This window comes from Rhinopithecus bieti, unplaced genomic scaffold, assembly GCF_001698545.2.
Source record: "Rhinopithecus bieti isolate Rb0 unplaced genomic scaffold, ASM169854v2 scaffold_2077, whole genome shotgun sequence".
Taxonomy (NCBI): domain Eukaryota; kingdom Metazoa; phylum Chordata; class Mammalia; order Primates; family Cercopithecidae; genus Rhinopithecus; species Rhinopithecus bieti.
The window spans coordinates 1,155,617-1,163,039 of NW_016803882.1; the positions used below are offsets into that span (position 1 = coordinate 1,155,617).

The window sequence follows — 7,423 nt, forward strand, 5'->3', positions numbered from 1 at the left end:
CTTGAGCCCTGGAGGCTGAGGCTGCAGTGAGCCGCGATCACACCACTGCACTCCAGCCTTGGCGACAGAGCAAGACCCTGTCTCAAAACAAAGCAAAACAAAAACCAAAACAGAAACATTATTCTGGCCACAGTGTGGGGAATGATTGGTTGTAGGGCTCTGGAGTAGTTGCAAAAGATCAACTGTAGGCAGTTATACTGATCCAGGCAGCAGATCATGGCGGAATTGGAGGAGAAAAGTGGATGTACGTGTCAGATACTTGAGAACAGAAAGCCGGTATCAGTTCTTAGGAACAGATCTTCAGAGCATGGAAGGTGTTTCCCTCAATCCCAGTGTTTCCTTCCTAGAAAGGAGTTTGTCTCAGCCCTTCTTCTTCCTCTTAAGAGTGAGCTGCCACAGAGAAGAATTCTCTGCAGGTCCTCCTGGTGTTGACGGAGCTGGGAGTGCTGCCCAGGAGTGGGTGGGTGAGTGGATCTCTGTCTTCTATTATAGTTTGGATGCAGGTCCATTTGGCCCTCACACTGGATTAAGTCCTTAACACTTCTCTATCAGTAAAGCTAATATCTTGGCCACCAGATTTACTCTTCAGTTTATTTCTCTAACTCTGGGCAGAGAGGAGAGAGACGCTATTTATTAGAGAGTATTTTTTTTTTTTTTTTTTTGAGACAGAATCTTGCTCTGTTGCCCAGGCTGGAGTGCAGTGGCATGATCTCGGCTTGCTGCAACCTCTGCCTCCTGGGTTCAAGCAATTCTCCTACCTCAGCCTCCTGAGTCACTGGGACTACAGGTGCATACCACCAGGCCCAGCTAATTTTTGTATTTTCAGTAGAGATGGTGGTTTTACCATGTTGACCAGGCTGGTCTCAAACTCTTGAACTCAAGTGATCCGCTCACCTAGGCTTCCCAAAGTGCTGGGATTACAGGCATGAGCCATCGTGGCTAGCCCTTCTTAAGACTCCAAACAGATTGGATATGGGTGATGGGGCTTGATGGAGGGATAAGAGTTTTGTTTTTTAAGTTTTAAAAGGAGTTTATTGAAGAATATTCTTAGGAAGCCAACAACTTTTGAATTCTCATTTTTTAAATGTTATGGTTTTTTTTCATGCTGTATAATAAAGGTAACGTGTAAGAGGCTATGAGTTACAAGCTTCTTCCTACTGGAATTCTCTGGGAGAGCACTGTATAGTCACTTCTGCAATGCTAAAATAATTTGTTTTAGGTTTCTTCTCTGCTTCTCTTCAAAAGTGATGAATAATAACAGAAGACAGCATTAAAACCCACTTTTCCCCATCATTCTGTAGTATTGGAGCCAGTATTTTTACCATCACAGTCTACTATTTTTGCTTCATCCACTTTAATAAGTTCTGTCACCTCTCTGAATTCAACATCATTCAATACAAAAGTCCACAGATTATCACAGAATCTGTACATATTTAGAAAGCTCCTGAAATTGACTCTGTTCCTAACCCTCTGAGCCAATGCTGAATTTATAGCCTTATCAAACTGAAGTAGAATTTGTAGGTGGTCTGTTGAGACTGTGTGAGCTCATCTAGGATCACCTGAAGACTGTTTCCCAAAGCAGTATTTCTGTATAACTGATATGCCATGGCTAGGAAAAATTGCTCAAACTGCCTTTCTTTTTCCTTTTAGCTTTTTTGTTTGTTTGCTTGTTTGTTTGTTTTTGAGATAGAGTCTTGCTCTGTCACTGACGCTTGAAGGCAGTGGCACGATCATGGCTCACTGCAGCCTCTTTCTCCCAGATTCAAGCAATTCTCCTGCCTCAGCCTCCAGAGTAACTGGGATTAGAGGCATGTACTACCATGCCCAGTTAATTTTTTTTTTTTTTTTTTTGTATTTTTATTAGAGACAGGGTTTCACCATATTGGTCAGGCTGGTCTCCAACTCCTGGCCTCAAGTGATTTGCCCACCTCGGCCTCCCAAAATGCTGGGACTACAGCGTGAGCCACCACATCCAGCCTTCTTTTTCTTTTTCTTTGAGGCGGGGTCTTGCTCTGTTGCCCAGGCTGCAGTGCAGTGGCACAATCAAAGCTTACTGCAGCCTCGACCTCCTGGGTTCAAGCAATTCTCCCATCTCAGCCTCCTGAATAGCTGGGACCACAGGCACACACTACCATGCCTGACTTATTTTATCTTATTTTATTTTTTTCTTGAGATGAGGTCTCTCTATGTTGCCCAGGCTGGTCTTAAATTCTTGGGCTCAAGCACTACTCCTGCCTTGACCTCTCAAAGCACTAGGATTATAGGCATGAGACCCTACACCTGGCCAAAAAATTGCCTTTGTTATTCAAGCTTGCATTGATGTACTGTGGGGAAAGGGCTTTCTGCTGCAGAGCAGACGGAAACCACCAGGAGCGCAGCAGGATGTTCCTACTTCCCCAGCCACAGAAACCCAGAGGAATACAATTTTGATAGAAATGGAAGGAAAGACATTACAGGTGTGGGGACAACCTAAGTAAAGAAGCAAGATGGCTGGGCACTGTGGCTCACACCTGTAATCCCAACATTTTGGCAGGCCGAGGTGGGCAAATCACCTAAGGTTGGGAGTTCGAGACCAACATAGTGAAACCTCGTCTCTACTAAAAATACAAAATTAGCCGGGCATGGTGGCACATGTCTGTAATCCCAGCTACTCTGGACTCTGGAGACTGAGGCAGGAGAGTCACTTGAACCTGGGAGGTGGAGGTTGCAGTGAGCTGAGATTGTACCATTGCACTCCAGCCTAGGCAACAGAAGAGTGAAATTCTGTCTCAAAAACAAAAAAGCAGCAAGATGACAGAAAAGCATACAAGGTATGACTGTGGAAAACGGAATGAACCAATCCAACTAGAGCTGAAGATGTGTGTGAGGAAGTTAAAGTAGGGCTGGAAAGATGGTTGCATTCAGGTTATGGAAGGTGCAGAGGGCCATGCTAGAATCTATGGATTTTATCTTATAAGCAAAGGAAAGTTACTGTAAGGTTTTCAAGTAGGCAGCATGAGCTAAACAACTTGTGTGTAGAGTAGATTAAGCACAGAAACCAGTCAGAAGATTATTACAAGGTCCTGAACTAGTGTGACAATGATAATGAAGGAATAAATGCAGACATGTGAAGGAAGAACTCATAGGTCTTTCTTGGAAGGTCAGATGGAATGAGTGAGGGACAAGAAGAATCCAAGATGACTCCAGGGTTTGTGGTCTCGATGCCTGGAGAATGGGAGTGGCATATGAATGTCAGGAGGAAGATGATGAATTTGGCCTTAGGCGCACTAAATTTGGAATGGAAGAGGGCTATCCAGGTGGAAATGTCCCGTAAGCTTTTGGGCATGAGAAAGATGTGGATTTACAATTGTAGGGAAATGATCCCTTACCCTATGGGGAAGAAGAGGAAAACCCCTCTGCAACGTCCCCTTTCCCATCTGAATTTCCAATGCCTAACATGCATGAGGAACTCTGTCATGCTTGTGAATTAATGATTGAAGAATGAAGGTTCTGTTCACTACTTTGGCTTGAGATGCAGTCTTCCCAGGGCAAGGGGTGACTGAGATTCCTAAAGAAGACCCTGATGTTTGTAACCAGAAAGGGGTCAGTGACAGGGGACAGAAGACAAAGTGAGGGACAGATAAGTGGCTGTCTCAGCATGTGGAGCTGACACTTAATGCCTATCTGTCAGGACACGGCTCCAGCATAACTTTCTTTTATGGCTACAGCGTAGCTTCTCTGGGTAGGGACTCCTAAAGAGACTGTTGATGTAAGTGGCTTCAGGCATCTATAAGCTTAATATACCTTCCAAGAGTGGGAGATAAGAAGACGGAAGAAGATGGTTTTCTCATCCAGACGCAAGAATACATTTTACTTAATGGGTTAAACACTTAAAAGTCAAGGATACAGAAACCATATTCAGTAAGGAAGGAATAGTCTTTTAAACAAATGGTGCTGGGAAAATTGGATATCTACATCCAAAAGAATGAAGCTGGATGCTTACCTTATACCATATACAAAAAAAGAAGTCAAAATGGATCAAAGACTTGAATTTGCCCGGGCGCGGTGGCTCATGACTGTAATCTCAGCACTTTGAGAGGCCGAGGCAGGCAGATCTCCTGAGGTCAGGAGTTCAAGACCAGTATGGCCAACATAGTGAAACTCCATCTCTACTAAAAATACAAAAAATGAGCTGGGCATGATGGTGGGCACCTGTAATCCCAGTTACTCGGGAGGCTGAGGCAGGAGAATTGCTTGAACCCAGAAGGCAGAGATTGTAGTGAACTGAGATCTCACCACTGCACTGCACTCCAGCCTGGGCTACACAGCAAGACTCCGTCTATTAAAAAAAATAAAAAAATAAAAATAAGACAAATTTAAGAGCTAAAAACTATACAACTCTTAGAAGAAAACATAGAGGCAAACCTTCATGACCTTGGATTTAGCAGTAGTTTCTTATATGTCATGCCAAAAGCACTGGCAACAACATAAAAATAGATAAATTAGATTTCATTAAAATTAAAAAATTTAAAATTAAATTAAAATTTTTTGTGCATCAAAGGACATTATCAAGAGAGTGAAAAGATGATCCACAAAACAGGAAAATATTTGCAAAGCATATATCTGATAAGGGTTTAATATCCAGAGTATACATAAAAATCTCTTATAACTCAACAACAGGAAGACACACAACCCAATTTAAAAATAAGGAAAGAGGCTGGGCGCGGTGGCTCACACCTGTAATCCCAGCACTTTGGGAGGCTGAGACAGGTGGATCACCTGAGGTCAGGAGTTAACAGTCTGGACAACATGGTAAAACCCTGTCTCTACAAAAAAAAAAAAAAAAAATAAAAATTAGCTGGGCATGGTGGCCTGCACCTGTAATTCCAGCTACTCGGAAGACTAAGACAGGAGAATTGCTTGAATCCAAGAGGCAGAGGTTGCAGTGAGCCGAGATCGCGCCACTGCACTCCAGTCTGCGTGACAGAGCAAGACTCCATCTCAAAATATAAAATAAAATAAAAAATAAATAAAAATGAGGAAAGCACTTGACTAGACATTTCTCCATACAAATTGCCAAAAAGCACATGAAAACATGTTCAACATCATCAGGCATTAGGAAAATGTAAACTGAAACCACAATGAGATACCACTTCACATCTAGTAGTGTGGCTATAAATTTTTTTTTTTTTTAGTCGGAGTCTCACTCTGTCGCTAGGCTGGAGTGCAGTGGCGCTATCTTGGCTCACTGCAACCTTCCCCTCCCAGGTTCAAGCAATTCTCCTGCCTCAGCTTCCTCAGTAGCTGGGATTACAGGCACATGCCACCATGTCTGGCTAATTTTTGTATTTTTAGTAGAGATGGGGTTTCACTATGTTGGTCAGGCTGGTCTCGAACTCCTGACCTCATGATCTGCCTGCTTCAGCCTCCCAAAGTGCTGGGATTACAGGTGTGATCCACCAGGCCCAGCCATAAATTTTTGTTTTAACTGACAATAACCAAGCATTGGAGATCATGTGGAGAATCTGGAGCCCTTGTGGTATTGCTGGTGGGAATGTAAAATAGTATATCCACTGTGAAACACAGCCTGACAGTTCCTCCAAAAGTAGAACATAGAATTACCATATGATATAGTAAGTCCACTCTGTTAGTCAGCTCTGGCAGCTATAACAAAATGTCATAAACTAGGTAGCATAAACAACAAACATTTATTTGTTTGTTTATTTTTTCTTGAGACAGGGTCTCTGTCATTCAGGTTGCAGTGCAGTGATGCCATGTCAGCTCACTGCAACATCCACTTCCCAGGTTCAAGCAACTATCCTGCCTCAGCCTCCCAAGTAACTGGGACTACAGGTGCCTGCCACCACACCTGGCTAATTTTTTGTATTTTTAGTAGATATGGGGTTTCACCAGGTTGGCCAGACTGGTCTTGAATGCCTGACCTCAAGTGATCCACCCACCTTGGCCTCCCAAAGTGCTGGGATTACAGACATGGGCCAACACGCCCAGCCACAGACATTTATTTCTCACAGTTCGGAGCCTGGAAGTCTGAGATCAAGGCACTGGAAGTTCAGTGTCTGGTGAGGGCCACTTCCTGGTTCATAAAGGGCAGTCTTCTTGCTGCGTCCACACATGGCAGAGAAGAGACACAAGCTCTCTTGGGACTCTTGTAAGGACACTAATCCCATTCATAAAGGCTCCACTGTCATGAGTGCATCTGATCCTAATTGCCTAATTATCCTAATTACCTGCCAAAGACCCCACCTCCTTGCAAAATCCATATGCTGAAATCCCACCCCATCACATTATGGGGTGGGATACAAGCATACGGATTTTGAGAGGACACAAGCATTCGATTCTGTAGCACATTCTTTGGTACATACTCCAAATAATTGAAAGCAGGGACTCAAACAGGTTCTTGTATATCAATGTTTACAGCAGCATTTTTCACAATAGGCAAAGGCAGAAGCACCCCAAGTGTCTATCAACAGAGTCGAATGGATTTTTAAAATGTATTATATACATACAATAGAATATTACTCAGCCTTAAAAAGGAATGAAATCCTGATACATGCTACAACATGGATGAACCTTGAAGACATTAATGAAATAAGTCAGACATTAGCCAGGTGTGGTGGCGCACACACGAGTAGTCCCAGCTACTCAGGAGGCTGAGGCAGGAGGATCCCTTGAGCCCAGAAGTTTGTGGCTACAGTCAGCTATGACGATGGCACTGCACTTAGTAACAAAGCAAGATGAAAGAAAGAGAGAGAGACAGAGAAAGAAAGAGAGAAAAGAAGTAAGGAAGGAAGGAAAGAAAAGAAAAGAAAGAAAAAGAACCAGACATCAGACATAGGAAGATAAATCTTGCATGATTCACTTGCGTTAGATATCTAGAATAAATAAATTCATAGAAATGGAAAGTCAAACAGAGGCTCCTAAGGAGTGAGGTAAGGGCAAATAAGGAGTTACTGCTTAATGGGTGCAGAATTTTGTTTAGGGTGATGAAAAAGTTTTAGAAATAGAGTTGTGATGGTTGCACAACATGATACTACATTTTAAAATGGTTAAAATTGCAAATACTGGGGCCAGGTGTGGTGGCTCACACCTGTAACCCCAGCACTTTGGGAGGACGAGGTGGGTGGATCATCTGAGGTCAGCAGTTCTCCGAGACCAGCCTGGCCAACATGGTGAAACCCTGTCGCTACTAAAAATACAAAATTAGCCAGGCATAGTAGTGCATGCCTGTAACCTCAGCTACTCAGGAGGCCGAGGCACGAGAATCGCTTGAACCCGGGAGGCAGAGGTTACAGTGAGCCAAGACCACACCACTGCACTCCAGCCTGGGTGACAAAGCAAGATTCCTTCCAAAAAAAAATTTTTTTTAAGAATTGCAAATATTGGCCGGGCGCGGTGGCTCAAGCCTGTAATCCCAGCACTTTGG

The 7,423-nt window shown here is 43.4% G+C and overlaps 1 pseudogene; it reads right to left on the reverse strand.

Moving 5' to 3' along the window:
- Positions 1 to 1,290: 1,290 nt before the first annotated feature.
- Positions 1,291 to 1,607, reverse strand: LOC108518494 (transcription initiation factor IIA subunit 2 pseudogene; annotated as a pseudogene).
- Between the last annotated feature and the right edge of the window lie 5,816 nt (positions 1,608 to 7,423).